Source organism: Mixophyes fleayi, chromosome 5, assembly GCF_038048845.1.
Source record: "Mixophyes fleayi isolate aMixFle1 chromosome 5, aMixFle1.hap1, whole genome shotgun sequence".
Taxonomy (NCBI): Eukaryota; Metazoa; Chordata; class Amphibia; order Anura; family Limnodynastidae; genus Mixophyes; species Mixophyes fleayi.
The window spans coordinates 46262931-46281412 of record NC_134406.1 but is presented as its reverse complement, the minus strand read 5'-3'; positions in this window follow the sequence as shown (position 1 = coordinate 46281412).

The following is an 18482-nucleotide window of genomic DNA, read 5'->3' as shown; positions in this document are numbered from 1 at the left end:
TTGCAAAACCTACTTAAAAAACACAATCCTATAAGTACATTAATGGCAGTTGGACTTCATTTTATATCCCAGATTGATTATTCAAACAATTCTATCTCATGTTTTTTCTACAATATTGGAATATATAATTACAGATTTCAATGCTTATTAAAATGGCATAGCATTTACCTGCATTTCTCTTTTCTAGGTGGTGAGTATGGGAGTTCAAAGATCTGCCAATGGTATATTTCCTTATAGGCAGTTTCAATGCTTTTGGAGGGAAAATAGTTGTATGTGCTGTAAATGGTCTAGTGATTGTCACTGCTAAACATTTGCATCATGTGGTGTTAGATTTATTTGAGCATGAACTGTAATATAATGGGTTATACACAACAGTGTCCTCGCTGCCCTGGCTATATTTACATCCTTGATGTCTGCATTTAATATATGATGGTAATAGTAAAGACTGTTCTGTGTGATTCTTGTTGGGTATAATGGTAGTGTAATTGAATGAACCTTCATTTTATTTTAGAATATTTAATGTTTTTGTTATATATTAATTCTGCTTTTGATTAGGTCAACAGATTGTAACAAGAGGGTCATATGTTTGTGTGTTTTATAAGGTGTTCACAGATCTATTTATTCTAGGGTAAAAAGCATCCACATTTGCCTGAGATCGCGCTGCCCCATACATCAGGTACCGACAAAAAGATTCACTGGGGTTTGCCATTGAAAGCTTCCCATTTAACAAGGTTTGCTACAATCCTTCTTCTGTTATAGCCATCACAGGAGGGTGATAGAATAAGATCAATGAAAAAAATGCTTTATTGTTAGAATGTTTCATATTTTTAAATACTTTTTTATTTTTAAAAATATTTTTATCTATTTTGAACAATTTTTTTTTTCACTAAATGGAACTGAAATTCTGAGACTGGACTTTCGGTTCCACTAGACATGTGGGTCACGGATGCGCTTACGCTGTGAGATTGGCCCAGTAAACTGGTGAGTTAGTTCTTGCCACTCTGGGCCATTATTGCCTAGGCAGCTGAGCATCGATCAGATTTAATAGTAAATAATGATGATAGATGATTTTCTATTGCAGCAATGAGCGTCAATAATAAATCATTACTGTCCAATAATATAAAAATAAATCATTACTGTCATTACTAACAGCCCCTTAGAGAAGGAGACACCGGAGTTGTTTGCAAAAGTTAAATGAAAAGTACACTTTGTCTATTGAATTGAAGTATAGACAGAGCTAGAATACCATAAAATGTTGCAAACAAACACGCAAGCAACTTACAGATAATTGCTTAAGGCTTGTAAAATGTAACTTTTAGACATAATAGCTTAACCAAGAATTGCAGAATTGCAAAGATAGGCACATTTTTTGTATAAGTTAGTAGAATATATTGTCTACTACTCTATTCATCCCATTAACCGATTTGCATGATGAATAGTTGCTGATCTAAAGCGCCTTTGAAACTTTGCTGTGCTGGGCATCGGAAGAATAAAAGCTTCATGAAGATATTGTTCAAGTTTGAGTACATTTGCAATATCCAATAGATAGCAGCGCACATAATTTCATAATAGTCTCATGAGACACTGTCACACAATCCCTTCAGCTAAAACTTTTCTTAATATAACAATTATCTTAAGTAACATAAATCATTATATTATTTAGGCTAGAGAGTAGCTTTGAGACGTACTGTACATGTAAAATAATATGCTTGTCTTCAGCCCTAAATACACTGAGATGCTTTAAATGGAGTCAGTCCTGTACTGATGCTGCTGTTTCTGCATTTTGTACAGTTATCTATATAGCACCATCATATTATGCAGCATTCTACAGAGAATATTTATTCAAATCAGTCCCTGCCCCAGCGGAGCTTAAAACCTATATTCCCTACCACACGGACAAACATACACACCAGGGTTGATTTCCATCAGAAACCAATTAAACTATTAGTATGTCTTTGGAATGTGGAGCAACCAGAGGAAAAAACACTTAAATAGGGGGAGAACATACAAACTCTGCATATATAAAATGTATACATTTATGCTGCATTATTTTTCTTATGTGATTGAAGATATATAAGATAACTGAAGTTAAATAAATGTAGCCATCTTCAATGTAGGATCATTTTTTTCCTGCAGGTACCCCTCATAAGGAACCCGAGGTAGATGGGACAAGGACTGGCTTGGCATTCCATACACAGTAATATGGTTTTCAGCAATGAAGTATGTCCACACCTTGGATTTTGATGGTGTTGGATGAACTGGGTTGGGTATAATTGATGAGGACAGTGGTCATAGACTGGGACGCTACTCAAGAACCAATCAAGACTGGTAATGTTAATGTGGGGGTACTTTATTTTAGTTATTTTAGTTGTACTTTAGTTATTGTTGAGGAATCTGATAAATCTAGGACTAAATAGCAAAACCCCATTATGCAGAATCAACATGTAGACAAGAGGCATTTCCAAAATAACAAAAGTTTATAATACCAAGTTAGTAGAGAAGAAAGGTGTACAGAGAAAGATACAAATATTCTTCTGTTGAGCACGTTCATTTTCAATGATCTGTTTGTGCTTTATCTCTACAGCAGCAAAAGCTTGTTAAAATTCTGTTTAATTTTGAATGCTGGTTATAACTAGGTACAAGCACATCAGTGACCATTTGCTTAATTTGCGTAATAACAAATTTATGCAAAGTGTTTAGATTTTATATTTGAAACTTGTGGCATGTGTTGGGGTACTGTCAGGCACCCTACCCACTGCCACTCGGTCAGGGTTCGGTGCTCCCACCTACCTCTTGCAGCCGGTCTCCTCATCAGGTTCCTGCGGTTCACGCTGGTGTGCGCCATCTTGCCAGTCTGAACTGCGCATGCGCACACCCGCTCTTTTCAAAATTCCATTCATTCATTTGATAGACTGATGCATCCTGCTCTTTGGTGCTACAGTTCCCCATCCAGCTGCAGAGTGTTACTACCTGTGTCACACCAACCAGCAGATCATCGCATCTTCTCGCGATCCTGACTCCAGGGGCTTCCCAGCTCCTCAGGACCTCTGTGCCTTATCTAGCTGCAGATCATCACACCTCCTCGTGATCCTGATTCCAGGGGCTTTCCGCTCCACAAGACCTCAGTGCCATATCTACCTGTAGATCATCTCTCCTCCAGACGCTCTCACAACTCTTCCCAATTTCTCCCAATAGCATCTGTCCTGCTCCAGTTATCTGGTTCTCCTCTCAGTCTCACTTGTAGCCCTCCTTGAGAACCGCCACCTTCGGTTAGAAAGCCGCATAGTCCAAACTCCCTTTGCAGGGGTCCCCCGTGAATACCCTCTTCATTAGACTACGCCCTTCTAGAAGGGTAGTGTAAACTCGAGCAGACTGAACGGGTCCTCCCAGACCCTTGATTGTGACAGGCACCAATTACAACATTTTTCATCTTGTAATGGGAAAAATTGAGCAGATCGGGGCGCTGAATTGTTGCTAGACACAAACATGTCGTTGTTACGCACCCATGTTCAAAAACAAGATTTTGTTTGGAAGAAATTATTTAAATGAGATTCAAAATGTTCAAAGGGAAGATTTAGGAGAGCATTCTCTGTTTAATAGGGGGAAAGTGTGCACAGGCCATTTTGTTTCCTTACAAAAGAAACAGCTTTTCCACTCAGGGGCAGGGCCGGATTAAGGGAATGAAGGCCCCTGAGCTAAGGGGGCCTCCATTCCCCCATGAGGCCCCCAATGTGAGCCGCCCCCCGTGAGGTCCCCCCAAGCGCTTACCTGTCACTGCAGTCCTCCTTTCGCGGCGCGCTGTAAGCTCCTTACTGAGGAGATCACGCGAGAGTGAGACTCAGTCTTACTCTTGCGAGATCTCGTCAGTAAGCAGATTACTGAGCGCTGGGGATGTATGACTGCAGTGAAAGTGCTCAGCAGCGTTGATCGGGCCGGGGGCGCCCCCCGGACCAATCAATAATGCTGCTGAGGACTTTGAAGGGCCCCCTGGATGCCCCAGGCTCCTGGGCTGTAGCCCAGTTAGACCTTGGGTTAATCCGGCCCTGAGTAGGGGTAGAGGAAACATAGGACTATAGTTTCCATGAGAAGCCTTCTGATCCTTTTGCACCTTTCAGATACATGGTTGACCACAAATGCACAATGAAAGTACAGTTCTAGGCGCACTTTGACCTATGTAATAAAAACATTCAAACACACCACAGTGACACATGCAGTAAAGACATTCCCTATGACCCCTCACACCCATGATTCATTTATGCCCTACTTGAGGCTAAACTGAGGAATATTTCAGGAGAAAAACTGAAAGGTTGAAACTAAATAATGAGGTGGCCCTAACGTGGTAGGATGGAATTTGGTGTGATGTCACTGTTTCCACCATGCACATTTTAAGTCACACCTACAAACTTGCAAAATATCAAAAAGCGCATTCTTACTGGGGCAGGTCAATAAACAAAATGAAAGGGGCAGTTCCCATGCGCAGGACAGACAGATCTGACACATTTTCACACATTGAAATGGATTTAACCTCTGCATTTTGTCTGGTTTGCAAAAAAATAGCACCTTTCCAGAATGGATAACTCTGTAAGCAGACTAACCAGTACAGTCATAAAAACAACTAGTAATAAGAATATGTAATGCTTTCATCCCTTAATATTGACATTAGACAGATACAAAGGGAAGATAAACAAGTATAGAGAGAGAGGACCTGATTCATCTTCAGATGCAGCCTGCATGCAACTTACATTTAAAAAACGAGCACGGAACTTAAGCGTAGTTCCGACCGTATTCAAATACAAGCGGATCTCAAAATAAGTTTCCATTTGAATCTGGGTATAAGTGCACTCTGACTAAACATTACTTGCCGTATGTAGACAGACAGAACAGTGTGCAGGATACGCACATGCACTTGTGCAATATAAAGGCACATCAGACCACATGCACAAAAAAAACAACAACTCTTAATACAATAATCATTAATAAAAAGTCTTTGTTAAAATTTTTGTTAAGGATTTCCCATTATTCAATGGAAAATCCTTGAAATTTAGATTGACAATTTTTTTTAGCAAATTCAAGCAATGACTGAGGTGGTTTGTGCATTGGCAAGTCGTTTGGCACATCATCGAGCTTAAATAGATACAGTTTAACACATTTCTAATGTGAACCTGAAATGCAAACATTGAACCCTGAACACAGTAATGTTTGCCCTTTGAACCAAGATAAATGCTATAAAAGGCAGCTTGAACAGGAAAATTTTATAGTTATTTTAATGCACATGTGAACCGTGAATGGTGAACTGCGAAAGTGAGAGGCAAGTTTCTAAGCTCAAAATTGAAAAAAACATATATTGAAGATTGTACCATAAACATGTTAAAATGTATTTAATTATTGTCAATTACTCATGGTAGAATTTGTTTCTCGACCCTGTGTTCAAGACAATTGTTGCACTTCTGCACTGTGATGTTTTATTGTGTATCTAATATATAAATGTCTAGTGGCGTGTGTTAGTCTGTCTGTGTGTGGAAAAAATAAAACCAAGCTGCAGCGCCACCTGCTGGGCGGAGTTATACACTGACCTACTAAATTCTTAGTGTGTGTGTAAAAAAAAAATCAGAAAGGGCTGAAATTTGGTATACTAAGATGTTTTTAATTATTTAATTTGTTAATTGTTAAAAGTGTTTATAAAGATTTTAAAAAAATATATATATATTTCTTGAAGGAGAAGTGACAGTTGGGAGTGGTTGGTGGTTGCCGGGGGTGACAGTGGGGAGTGGTTGGTGGTTGAGGCCTGGGCTATGGCCCAAATGCATGACAAGAACCTTAAGTAGCTTGATTTGACTAGAATGCATGAGTATCATGCATGGGTTAACTTGTATATATATATATATATATATATATATATATATATATATATCTATCTTTATACTACTCTGTGAAACAATATCATTCCTCAAAGAGATACAAGTATTGCCTTTTCACAATATTTATGGATTTTATACATGGTAAACTGCATTCCCAGTTGCTGTGTTTTCATTTCACTTTGCTCCTTTCACAGCATGGTAAAAGGATAACTAACTGAGATTATCATATATATCATCCATGTTAGAAATGATCTGTACATACACACTGACTTTCTTGTAATTGCATGTCAGACCATGAATGCCAATAAACAGAACACGCATCGTTTATGATTCATCCACGATTTACTTAAAGAAAAATTGGGATATGAACACTTTCAAATAGGGATCAATGATCGCTGATATTGCTCTGTTCCCCATGCTGTGAAAAAGCATGTTCCAACAAAGCAAGGGTGGATGCCAAGATACTGGAGATCATGTATTTTCAATACTCTGTGCAGTATAAACATAGAGCGATTTCTTTCTCCTAAGAGAAAGATCTTTGCCTCATCAACACTTTGTAAAATCCATTTCATTATGTTAGCTTTATATTCCAAATATCTCAGTCTATAGATCAAATACATAATACAGGTTGAGATGCTGATTTATGCAGCATTATAAAGACAAGTACTGCAAAGAGGTTTGTCCTGGATTCCAAGTATGTCATTTTTATTCTACTTGTGAAAGCAATTTGCATTTAGCATTTATTAAGTCCAGGAGGAAAGAAGCAAATTGCATTTTTCACTTTAATAAATAATAAAATCATTTCAATCACTGGAAAATTGAACAATTCAAACGCTTTGCATATACTTCAATTATCATGTTATGCAGCACAGTATCCTTCACAAAATAAATATTTATAGAGGCCAATCAGTAATGTCAGGAAACATGCTTTGGCAAGAATACTAGTCGGCTGAGATAACTACAAGCTGACTGTGAAAACAAACCAAAGAGCTTATGAGTCATTAAGGAGAGCAAAGCAAAAAAAAAGGAGTAATTTTGCTCCTGGACAAACCATGTTACAATACAAGGGGTGCAAATTAGTTTATCATTTTTCACATAAGTTAAATACTGGCTGTTTTTTCATGTAGCAAGGAAATACTTCATAACTTTATATTTACACTGGAATTCAAAGTTGATCCAGGACATGTCCTATCCCAGCTATAAATCTGTCCCCACATTTTAAATTTACCTCCCCCTCCAATGCAACATGGTTTTTCCCAGGTGCAAAGTTACTCCTTTTTTGTGCTTTACTCTCCTTAATGACTTGAGACCTATATGTACTAAAAATACTGGTGTTTCAATTGTCTCCTGTGTTGCAGTCCACAGCGCTGCATTCACTGGACGGTGAACAACTTGATCAGAGCTAGACATAGTGATCACAGAAACCTGCTGAGGAATGCATTGACAATAAACTATCAAAACCTTGGACATTCAGCGCTGCTTGTTTGACAGACCTTGAGCATTGCTTGTACTACATTTGCTCCAAGTGTTTGTTAAAACAAGAAAGTGTTTTATGCATTCCTCCATAAGGATTTACAGTCATTGCTTTTAGCTAGGTAAAAGAAACACAGTGTACCAGAACATCTAAGTGCCTGTGTAAAACCCATTAAACTGACAGTAAAATGTATGGGAATACAATAGATGGAATACACATTTCAACATATATGCATTTAGATATACTATGTCAGTGGAAGCTGCTGTATTGTTATATCAGAAGTTACTTTTATCTATGATAGTGAGGGCCGATATGTTGAAGTAGACAAGAGATAACCACAACCCAATAGTTCTTTTCTGCTTTAAAGTGATCAGTGATTCCAATTCTATTTATGCTAACAGAGGCTACATTCCAAAAGATGAGGTCAGTTTAGATGGAATCTTCAGCAAATACCCCATGATTGGTTGCGGTCAAATACAATTTTTTATCTCTCATTGGAATCACTTTGTGGGTTCCTTTTCTTCTTTCCTTTATATCCTATTTGGCATTGGGTGAGAATAAGACTTTTGATTCTTTTACTTGTGCACTTGGATGTGTGTCCTTACAATCTATGTTATGGTGCTAGGAATATCCTGGAGGGGATATATTTTATCACATGGAAAGTGAAAACTGCATAGAAGAGAAGTATATATGAATCTATACTTTTCACTAGGGAATATTTTCCAATGTATTACTGTATGTTGAATGAAGCATTAATATGATTGAAGGTTGCCATACTTTTATTGTTGACAGTGGTTTAACTAGGACATTTTGAGCCCCAGAGATCATTTTCAATAATGTTCCATTTAAGAAGGATGTTTGCTACACATCTATCCTAGATGGCACAGATGGATCAGTTGAAATGTTGAAGCAAGTGAAATGTAGCACTGGTTGTAGGAGAGCTGACTAGAGAGTAGTAAGGGGCAGGAGATGCAGTGTTTGAGATCTTACAAAATCCATGAAGTTGGAGAGTGGGCCAGTCCAAAGCCAGTTTAAACTTCAGTTTCAACTTTTAATGCTTTTGAAATTGTGCTTATGGTCATAATGGTTGAGTGCAGAATTCCATAATAACTTGCTATTATATCATCATCATCATCATCATTTATTTATATAGCGCCAACATATTCCGTAGCGCTTTACAATTGGGGACAAACGTAATAAACTAATAAACAAACTGGGTAAAACAGACAAAGAGGTGAGAAGGCCCTGCTCGCAAGCTTACAATCTATGGGACAATGGGAGATTGACACATGAGGTTAAGTATACATTTTGCATCTTGGCCCAGCCAGACTGCAAAGGTAGGGTGACTCATAAGCTAAATGATCCTGTCACACAACAATGTTGGTCCGGGGGTAGTTGTCTTGTGTGAAATTGTGTAACAGGCTAAAGGTAGTGAGGTTAAGATGGTGGTTGAGGAATATTATAAGCTTGTCTGAATAGGTAGGTTTTCAGAGAACGCTTGAAAGTTTGTAGAACAGAGGAGAGTCTTATTGTGCGAGGGAGAGAGTTCCATAGAGTGGGTGCAGCCCGAAAAAAGTCCTGTAACCGGGAATGGGAGGATGTAATGAGGGTGGATGAGAGACGCAGATCTTTTGCAGAACGGAGTTGCCGAGTTGGGAGATATTTTGAGACAAGAGAGGAGATGTATGTTGGTGCAGCTTTGTTGATGGCCTTGTAGGTTAGTAAAAGTATTTTATATTGGATTCGGTAGAAGACAGGCAGCCAGTGTAGAGACATACAGAGTGATTCAACAGAGGAATAGCTATTTGCAAGGAAAATCAGTCTTGCCGAAGCATGCAAAATAGATTTTAGGGGTTTGAGTCTGTTTTTGGGAAGACCAGTAAGGAGGGAATTGCAATAGTCAATGCGGGAGATGATTAGTGCATGAATTAAGGTTTTAGCAGTGTCTTGTGTGAGATATGTGCGGATTCTGGAAATGTTCTTTAGATGTATGTAACATGATTTAGATATAGAGTTATATGTTTGTATTTATCTGTTCTGGTTATCCTTATTTTATTTAGCAAAATGAACTTTAGAAAACATTTTGTTTTTCAAATATACTGTTCTTTTAAGATGATAGTTTTATGTGTACTTACATTCTTCAGGGTCAAAATAAGATGATGCTGCTTTTGTATTACTAATACAATACACTAATAATACTAATACACTAACACTTGTTGGTCTGTTACCATATGTAGGGACTTCTCCTTTGCTGTATCCTGTTGCTGTAGGTCCTATCGAATCTCCTTTTAAGGAAAGGCAGGATCTGTTTATTTCATAGTGCTTTCCCTGTGAGTTCTCAAATGTTAACCCTTTGGTAAATAGTAAAAAGCGGTAAAAGAGCATTTTGTGGGTGTTTACGCATTTTGACTCTTCACCGCTACTTAAATAGATCCCATAATGTCACTTTCCTGCAGCTAGGGATATAGCATTTATTCTTTACACAGTATAGACATTACCTAGACTAACTAGCATGTATAGAATTATCAGGCTGTTTCAATACTATGAAGTAAACAGGTTAGCTGCCCAGTATTTTTTCAGGAACAGTGCCCTTTACTCAGTATAGACAAATATTCTTTGTAAAAGTGTATAATAATAGTGCTTGGATTTAAGTCCAGAGGCTGCATCACTACCAACCTGAGACTAAACTCAGCCTTAGATTCCAGAGCAAGTGGCTAGTTGTAGTACAGTCCAGCATCTAGTGGTAGGGATACCTGGAGACTCTTTAGGGATGACCACAATCCACACTGGGTGGGTGTCTCAAACAGGATTAGCCTGTATTGCTACTTTATATATATATATATATATATATATATATATATATATATATATATATATATATATATATATGTTGCTTTGTTATTCAATGTTATTGAAAATGTTTACGGCCAAAGCCGATAATCAATTATATATCTACTTGTGTGATAATTCTCTGCTGATCTATTATTGTCCCACTAGTGGTAATGTGTTCAGGTTCCCTTCAGTGTTTAGAGGCATGCCAAATTAGATTGAACCCTGTGTTTTTATTTAGGGAGGAGCATGGTAGTCCCCAATATGTAACGCTGCAAAACGCAGCTGTACATAATGAAGTACTGCTACAATTTAGCCTGTGCTGCTCTGGGGTAGAGCCCTGGGGTAGACTCCCCTCTTCATCGGCAGCCTAAAGCTGCTGGAAAATGGAGAAATTGATATGCGCATGCGCAAAGGTCTTTCTCCTGGGAAGGAACCAGCAAAGACGGAGAGAATTCAGCTGGATCCCAAAGAAAACACCAGTAACAGCATCCGGAGCAAAGCTTTTTGCAACTTGATGAATTACCTAATGCTGCTGTGCCCATAGAGGTCTATGGGGACAGCAGTAAGGGGTGATAATTAGGTTAATGCCAGAGAAATCTATGATTTCTCCAGCGTTTCATAAATAAGAGCAAGTGGTGCGTTTGTGCCGGCATTTTGGCTCTTCACCACTAGTTAGATAGATCCCTTAATTATTACACAGATTGTATCACCCTTCCTACCTTGCACACTCTACACATAGTATGGGTACCTGAGGGCTACATGTAAGCATTTTATAAGTCAATAGTATATGGGATGTTGCCAAAAAAAGTATGTGAATGCCATTCCTATATGAAGTTTGAGGTAGAAAGCAGATTATATTTCCATGTGTAGGATCATGCATGGATGCCCGCATTGCTTAATATTATTAGTAAAACAAAATATTAAAGGAGTACTTTACCTGTCTCAGTCTGGGATGATGCTTCAGGGGCGTGTTGTCATTGGTGCTGAATGTAAGTCATCAAACAAGTACTTTGAAGATCTACACTTATCACTGTCTAAGTATATACATTTATTGAATAATTATTTCAGTATCTATTATCCTGATCACAGTACAGCAACTCGGTAGCCATATTTCCCTTGTAATTACATTTGGTTAGATACAGTATACTTTAGCAAATTATATAATCAACATGGTTCTAAAAATGAAAGCAAAATAAAAACGTGCCACAATTTTCACCCAATTAGCATGAACCATTTACATAACCATTGATTGCAACATGAAACAAAAGCTATCAGGTCAAACAGGCGCTTTGAATATCACAGGCCATTGACGTAGATGTTCAGTTCTGTTGACAATACCAATTGTTTAACCCCCAGCAAGAAGAAATGATGCTGTAGAAAGAACTTTGTGAATATATTATATATGCTGTACTTTTACTAAGACTGCCTCAACAGCTGCACATATTCGTCTGTAGAAGACATGAGTAATTGTATTTGTCTGAAAGTGGAATTGCCTGGATAGCATGGATTGCTAAATGTAATTTGTATTAGTGTATACCAGACAGATTGCAAACTGTAGTATATACGCAGACTAATTTAATAACTAAACTCTTTGCAATCGGTCTTATTTTAATTGTTATTATGGTAATAATTCTCTTTTTTTTGTATTTATCATAAAAGTGGCATTTGGGAAACAGATTCAAGATCTCACTGTCATTAAATGTGGTCCACGCCACATGAGTGAAAAATGAGTGAAAAATTTGTGCACAATGTGCATTACCGATTGCGAAATTGTAGTCATTGAATATGAAGTGCAAATTGTATTATTTTTTATTTCATTATTTTTTTTATTGTTTCTCTCTTTTTTTATTAGGGTCATCCTGGGTGACAGAAAGTGCTGCCTGCTGTGCATATGGAGTTATTTAGAGTTGTACATAAAGATGCGACTTGAAGTGCACGCCAAAATTGCACACTTGCATTTCTACATGTGTATTTTGAGATATCTTATATATTTTAGGTTATACTAAGATTTGTACAACCTAAAATAATCGCATACATGCGTCTAGAGCAAAGAGACGCACCATATCACCAGCAACACGTAAGATTGCACCAGACTTATAGATAAGATAAATATACTTGCGACTTAAGCAGAGTGACTTCCATGTGCACACACATACATTAATGCACTTGTACTAGGCTGATACTTGGCACCCTAGACAAAGCTACAGTCTGCCACCTCTCTTCCCCCAATACCCACCTCACAGCCCATCAGACCCTTGACATTTGTAAAATTAAAATAACTCTTACTTCCTCTTGGCTGTCTCCTTCATGTATTTGTACCTGTGACTGCTGGTGTCTTAAGCTCACTTGCTGCTGGTCAGAATCCTGAAATGTTGGTTCCCTATTTGGCAAAAAAGACAGCTACAAAATATTTAGAGAGCCCAATCCATCAATAGCAACCACTTTTAATAATTAGGCCTCTCTCCCTGCAACCACCCCCAATTATTAAATGAATTAAAATTAATAATATACACATCTAATAAATAGACATATTTCCGTCCAACCAGCTCTGACCATAAACTAATAGCAGACACATTTAATAAATAGCACTACTCCCCCCCAACTACCCCCAATATTAAATGAATAGTATTCCTATGTAATAAATATGCCTATTACTCTCTCCACAAACAGCCCTGGCAATAAATTAATAGCATTTCCATTTAATAACTTTACCTATTTCCCACAACCATCCCCAACATTAAATAATTCATATTCACATTTAATAAATAACTCTCCTTCTCCCCAAACTCAGCCCCACACTCAATAAATAGCCCACAAAACCACCCCAATATTAAATTAAAGGTCTACACAACCCACCTTAAAAAAATAGGTTCCACTATTCAATTAAATACCACATCATCACTCCACAAATAAATTAAAAGCAGCCACCATTAAATAATTAGCACCCACACACCATTAAACTAATAAATTAGCCCTCCTCTTAACTTCATTACATTAAGACACCCCCTTTACCACACTCTTATCGTCTTCCAGCAGCGCTGTATTGGGGAAGCAGTGGAGGGGAGGGAGGAGGCAGACAGACATAGGGGAAGGGAGGAACAGCTCTTATGATCTATGGCCGAATGAAGGTGGCTAGTGCTGGAAGAGGGGCCAGCCACCAAGAACGATACAGAGCCTTGCCTAGGTGCCGCACTTACTCCAGCTTGGGGGGGGGGGGGGGAGGGGGTGCCTTGTCTCAGTAGGGCTCTAGGCAGCTGAGTAAAGCTGCCTAATGGTAGCACCAAGCCTACACTTGAGAGTAATTGACAGTAGTCTCTCTATCCAAGTGCAAGGGACTGAAAGTGCAAGATACGCGTAAATATGGGTGCAAGTGTGATTTTTTTTGCAAGACGCAAAGATACAATGCGCAAATGCACTTACATACAAAATCTACATCCAAAACCAAAACACGGGGGTCAGTGAACATCCAATATACATACATATACATATATATATATATATATATATATATATATATATATATATATATATATATATATATATGTATATATGTAAACGTTTCAGGACCTTATCAGAAGTAAATATAATTGTTGAAAGGTGTGAGTGTGGGGGGGACATATTTGCCTACACACAGCAGACTTCCTGTCAGTAATTCCACTAGATGACACTGCAGAAAGTGTCCGGTGACTAAGAATAATTGTGTTTATTCAGCAATACACGATCTGCAGTCTGCGTCTTAAGTTCTGTCAAATTATGGGAGCTTTTAATTCCATGTGTGTGAATGTTATTATTAGCTCTTCTATATCAAATATAGTTCAGATATTTTTCTATTGATGTGTATTAATGTGCAACATGAATGCATGGTAGGTATTAGTAGCAAATTACTTTAATTACCAGGATGTATTAGGCAATACAGAAAAGATCCTTATTGCTAATTCCTCATATTGAAAGGGAAACATATCCTGGGAAATGATGACGTTAAGAAGTTAGTGATGTGTTAGATTGCAAAAAAATAACTCAATACATGTTTATGTCGAATGTAATCTCTAAATAGTGATTAACTGGTCTCAAGCCTTCCACATTATCAATAAATTAATGCATGGACAGAACACGTGTTCAACCACAGCGTTGACATATTGACCGTGTAAATGATTTCAGAGCAGTACATGATTATTTAGAATAACAAGATGAGGTAAGTGTGTGTTTATCAAACACATGTTGTCAGTAGGAAAAAAACCACATTTATATGAGGAACAATAATGCGAAAAAATATTTTGTTAAAGCTTTCCTGTCACTTTTAAAACACCAAAAATTTGGATTACCTATACACATTCATATTGACAGGGAAAATGGTAGAATGATTTGCAGACAATGCAAATCCCTTAGCACAAACTGACAAGTGTCTTCTAGTATAAGAGAACAATTAACGGATAGGTTAGGATTGGAGGCCTGACCCTGCATGGTCTCCTGAGAGCTGGCATACCCAAAACTACCTTCCTAGATCTAGGAAATTCTAATCTTACCCGAGCATTCCCAAGACACAGGACACTTTATAACCAGCCTGAATTATTAGAGATATTCCATATGCAACTGTCTATTCATATACGACAATTACATGTGTGGGTATAAAAAAGATGTCTGCATCAAACGTGGAGACAGTGACCCTCACAGTGGACCATCAATTGGCTCAACAGCCTGAGAAGTCGACCCGAAAGAGACAACACTCAATAAACGTACAAGAAAATGAAGATTCTGTATGCCTTGCAGTCACATTTCAAATACTGCCAGCAAAAGACACCACCATTTTTAAAAGGGGAGATATAATAAAGTTTAATACATCATCATCATCACCATTTATTTATATAGCGCAACTGATTCCGCAGCGCTGTACAGAGAACTCATTCACATCAGACCCTGCCCCATTAGATCTTACAGATTACATTCCCCAATACATAGACAGACAGAGAGACAGACAGACTAGGGTCAATTTTGATAGCAACCAATTAACCTACTAGTATGTTTTTGGAGTGTGGGAGGAAACCCATACAAACACAGTGAGAACATACAAACTCCACACAGATAAGGCCATGGTCGGGAATTGAACTCATGACCCCAGCGCTGTGAGGCAGAAGTGCTAACCACAATACAAAATCATACAGTTTTACAAAACCATAGTTAATGATCTGTATAAAGTGTCACCAGTGTTAAATTAATTATACTGCAGGTCATAAATCAGGGGATTTACCCCTCTCTCCCACAACCTACTCCACCCAAGACATCCTGCCCAACACACCATTAATTACAACACCTGCACTACATCATCATGCACACACAAAAGGAAGTGCATTTCCCCCACCACAAGTAGCTTTGGATTTGGAATGTTGAATTTTCTTTTAATATTTTTACACCCATTGGTCACCTGAAGTGCCATAGGCACCAACATCAATGGCAACAACATTATAGAAGCTGTCAGCAATTAACATTAGTCGTTAGAAAACTTTAAACCACTTCTAGGCAGCATCTGTATAGGTACGTAGTAAGCACTAAGGCCATTTGGAAAATGCGTCATGTTCATAAATCTATTGCAAATCCTTCATTGGTGCAGTCATTGCTGTATTTTTCAGGTACATATAGATGGAATATGACATTTTTGGGAAGTATATTGCAGATAGTCATCCAAGTAGAAAAGATAGAAATGGAAAGAAGAAAACTGTATCCAAAACCAGAGATATAAAACACAATTTAAATATGAAACAGTGCAGCTTCAATTATATTATATAATATTATTTATATAATATAACACTGATAATTATAATAAAAGGGCAAAGGTACACTGTATACTCACTGACATAACAAAGGGTTAATAAAGAATAATAATAGTTAACTTATGAACAGATTAACATGCAGCCATAGCAATTTCTCTGTAAATGAGATTTTAGAATTTGTTCCCAAATTAAGTGTTATTAAGGAATCCATGTTATTGCAGCACAGAAGCAACCAGACCTATTAAAATCGGTTAGTTTTGTTTTCACATTTAAGCTACAGTATTATAATGAATAATGAGTTTCACACACTAAAATAGATGTAATTAGTCAATGAGGAGTTTCAACGATCTGTAGATAAGTAGAGCTTATAATGGATTGTTTATATAGAGGTCATGGAACTCCTCAGTGACTTATGAAGTTTTTCTTTCCCAGATAGAGTGTTCATTACAATATATTTATTTTTATATACGTATCAAATGATAGGGGATACAGGTTATAATGATACATGACCCAATGCTGACCAGCAGTATCTCCTCGGCAGATATTACAATCCTCATGTTGAGTTTAATTCCTAACCATGGCCTTATCTGTGTGGAGTTTGTATGTTCTCCCCGTGTTTGCGTGGGTTTACTCCGGGTGCTCCGGTTTCCTCCCACACTCCAAAAACATACTAGTAGGTTAATTGGCTGCTATAAAATTGACCTTAGTTTCTCTCTGTCTGTGGGTGTGTATTTTGGGGAATTTTGACTAAGTTCCAACGGAGCAGGGACTTATGTGAGTGTGTTCTCTGTACAGCACTGCGGAATTAGTGGTGCTATATAAATAGATGATAATGATGTTGGTGTTGCTTTTGTTTCTAAGCTTTAGTAATATAATATCCAGGAGCTCATGAAATGTAGTAATATTCATCTGGGTACATTCCTGGAATTTTGTAGAGTCCTACTGCAACGCCAACGAATGTGAGTGAAGGGGCCCCTCCTGTGGGACTAAGGGGTAAATGTATCAAACTGCAAGATTCTGGCGGGTTTTAAAAGTGGAGATGTTGGCTATAGCAACCAATCAGATTCTAGTTATCTTTTTTTTAGTGCATTATAGAAAATGAACTAATTGGCTGCTATAGGAAACATCTCCACTTTCAAACCCGCTGGAAACTCGCAGCTTGATAAATTTACCCCTAAGGCTCTAACGGATTAATTTTGTACTTCCAGCTTCCCGCTCTTTCTCTTAAACGCTTCCTTGTATCAATCACTACCTTCAGAGCTATCGATTGTAGCATAAATCTCATTTATGATGAGACGTAGCCTATATCTCATTTATGATGATCCTAAGTAGAAACACGAAAAAAAAAAATTTGATGAAATCCCCACAATAATTTCTCTACACCTCTGCAGAAAATTAATTCCTGATACCCACCACGATTCCATAGCCTGTGTTTTGAAGGAAGTATGTCTTAACTGGATGTATGTCACAGGATGTGTTTTCATTTTTCCAAGGCTTGTTTTTAACATTATGCTGTCAACGAGCAGCAGGGAATCTTTGAAAGATGTTACTGAACATACTTCAAATGCATTCTTAATGCCTCGTTACTTGCAGACTCTGTTTAAAGCTAAGGAAAAAAACTTTAACCACCAGTTAGCCAACTCTGATTTTTAACAAATGTATATAAGAGCCCTTAGTCAATGTGCTCTATCCTCACAAGACAGGTAAGTAAAATACAGATCGTGAAGGACACAGGGGCACATTAAAACAAATTCCTGCACAGGACTGGAACACAATTCATATTTCTCCTATGTGTCGGTTTAACAGAGAATGAAAAGCAAAATATACTTTAGCTTGATTATTTCCTTTGACACAATTAATGCAGCTGCATCAATGTACTCCAAATGAATTGGCTACTTATCTGAGTAAAATATGTATACTTTACGAAGGGTAAGCTGCAATTCTGAGGACTATAAACAAAGGTACACTTTATTCACTTTTTTATTCCATTTTTATTTTATGTTTTGTTATGTGTTTTAAACAGAGTATTCTAATATCTCCTTTATTGGAGAGGTTGGCAGATTCACTTTAATTTGATTTTAACAACACCTCATATCAGACACTGTTGAATCCATGTTATACTGGATCTATCAGTGCTGATAGGCAGGGAGGATCTGAGACAGATCCCCTATAGCACCAGGGCCGGCAGTAAGTGGTAAGCAAGGCGGGAGGGGGGGCGTCATTCAGGAGAGGTGCTTCCCCCACCTGCCTTCCCCGCAGGGGGGGGGGGGGGGCGCTAGACATGCCAGCACCGGCCCTGTATTGCACCATGACTTTACTTAAGAAATCCATGGCAATATCACTACAGTGACATTTCCTGCTATCAACGAGGAAGCCCAAGCTTCCACACGGACGGGATTATTTTTGACACACATTTGCAAATGTGTGTAACAGAGAATTCTGCATTTGTGTGTGCAAGTAGAAATAACAGCTCTTTCACTGGTTTAAGCAGTGTGGTGGGGGAATTTTCTCTGTATTTGTTCCTTTCTGGATAACCCCACCCTTTCAAGCACC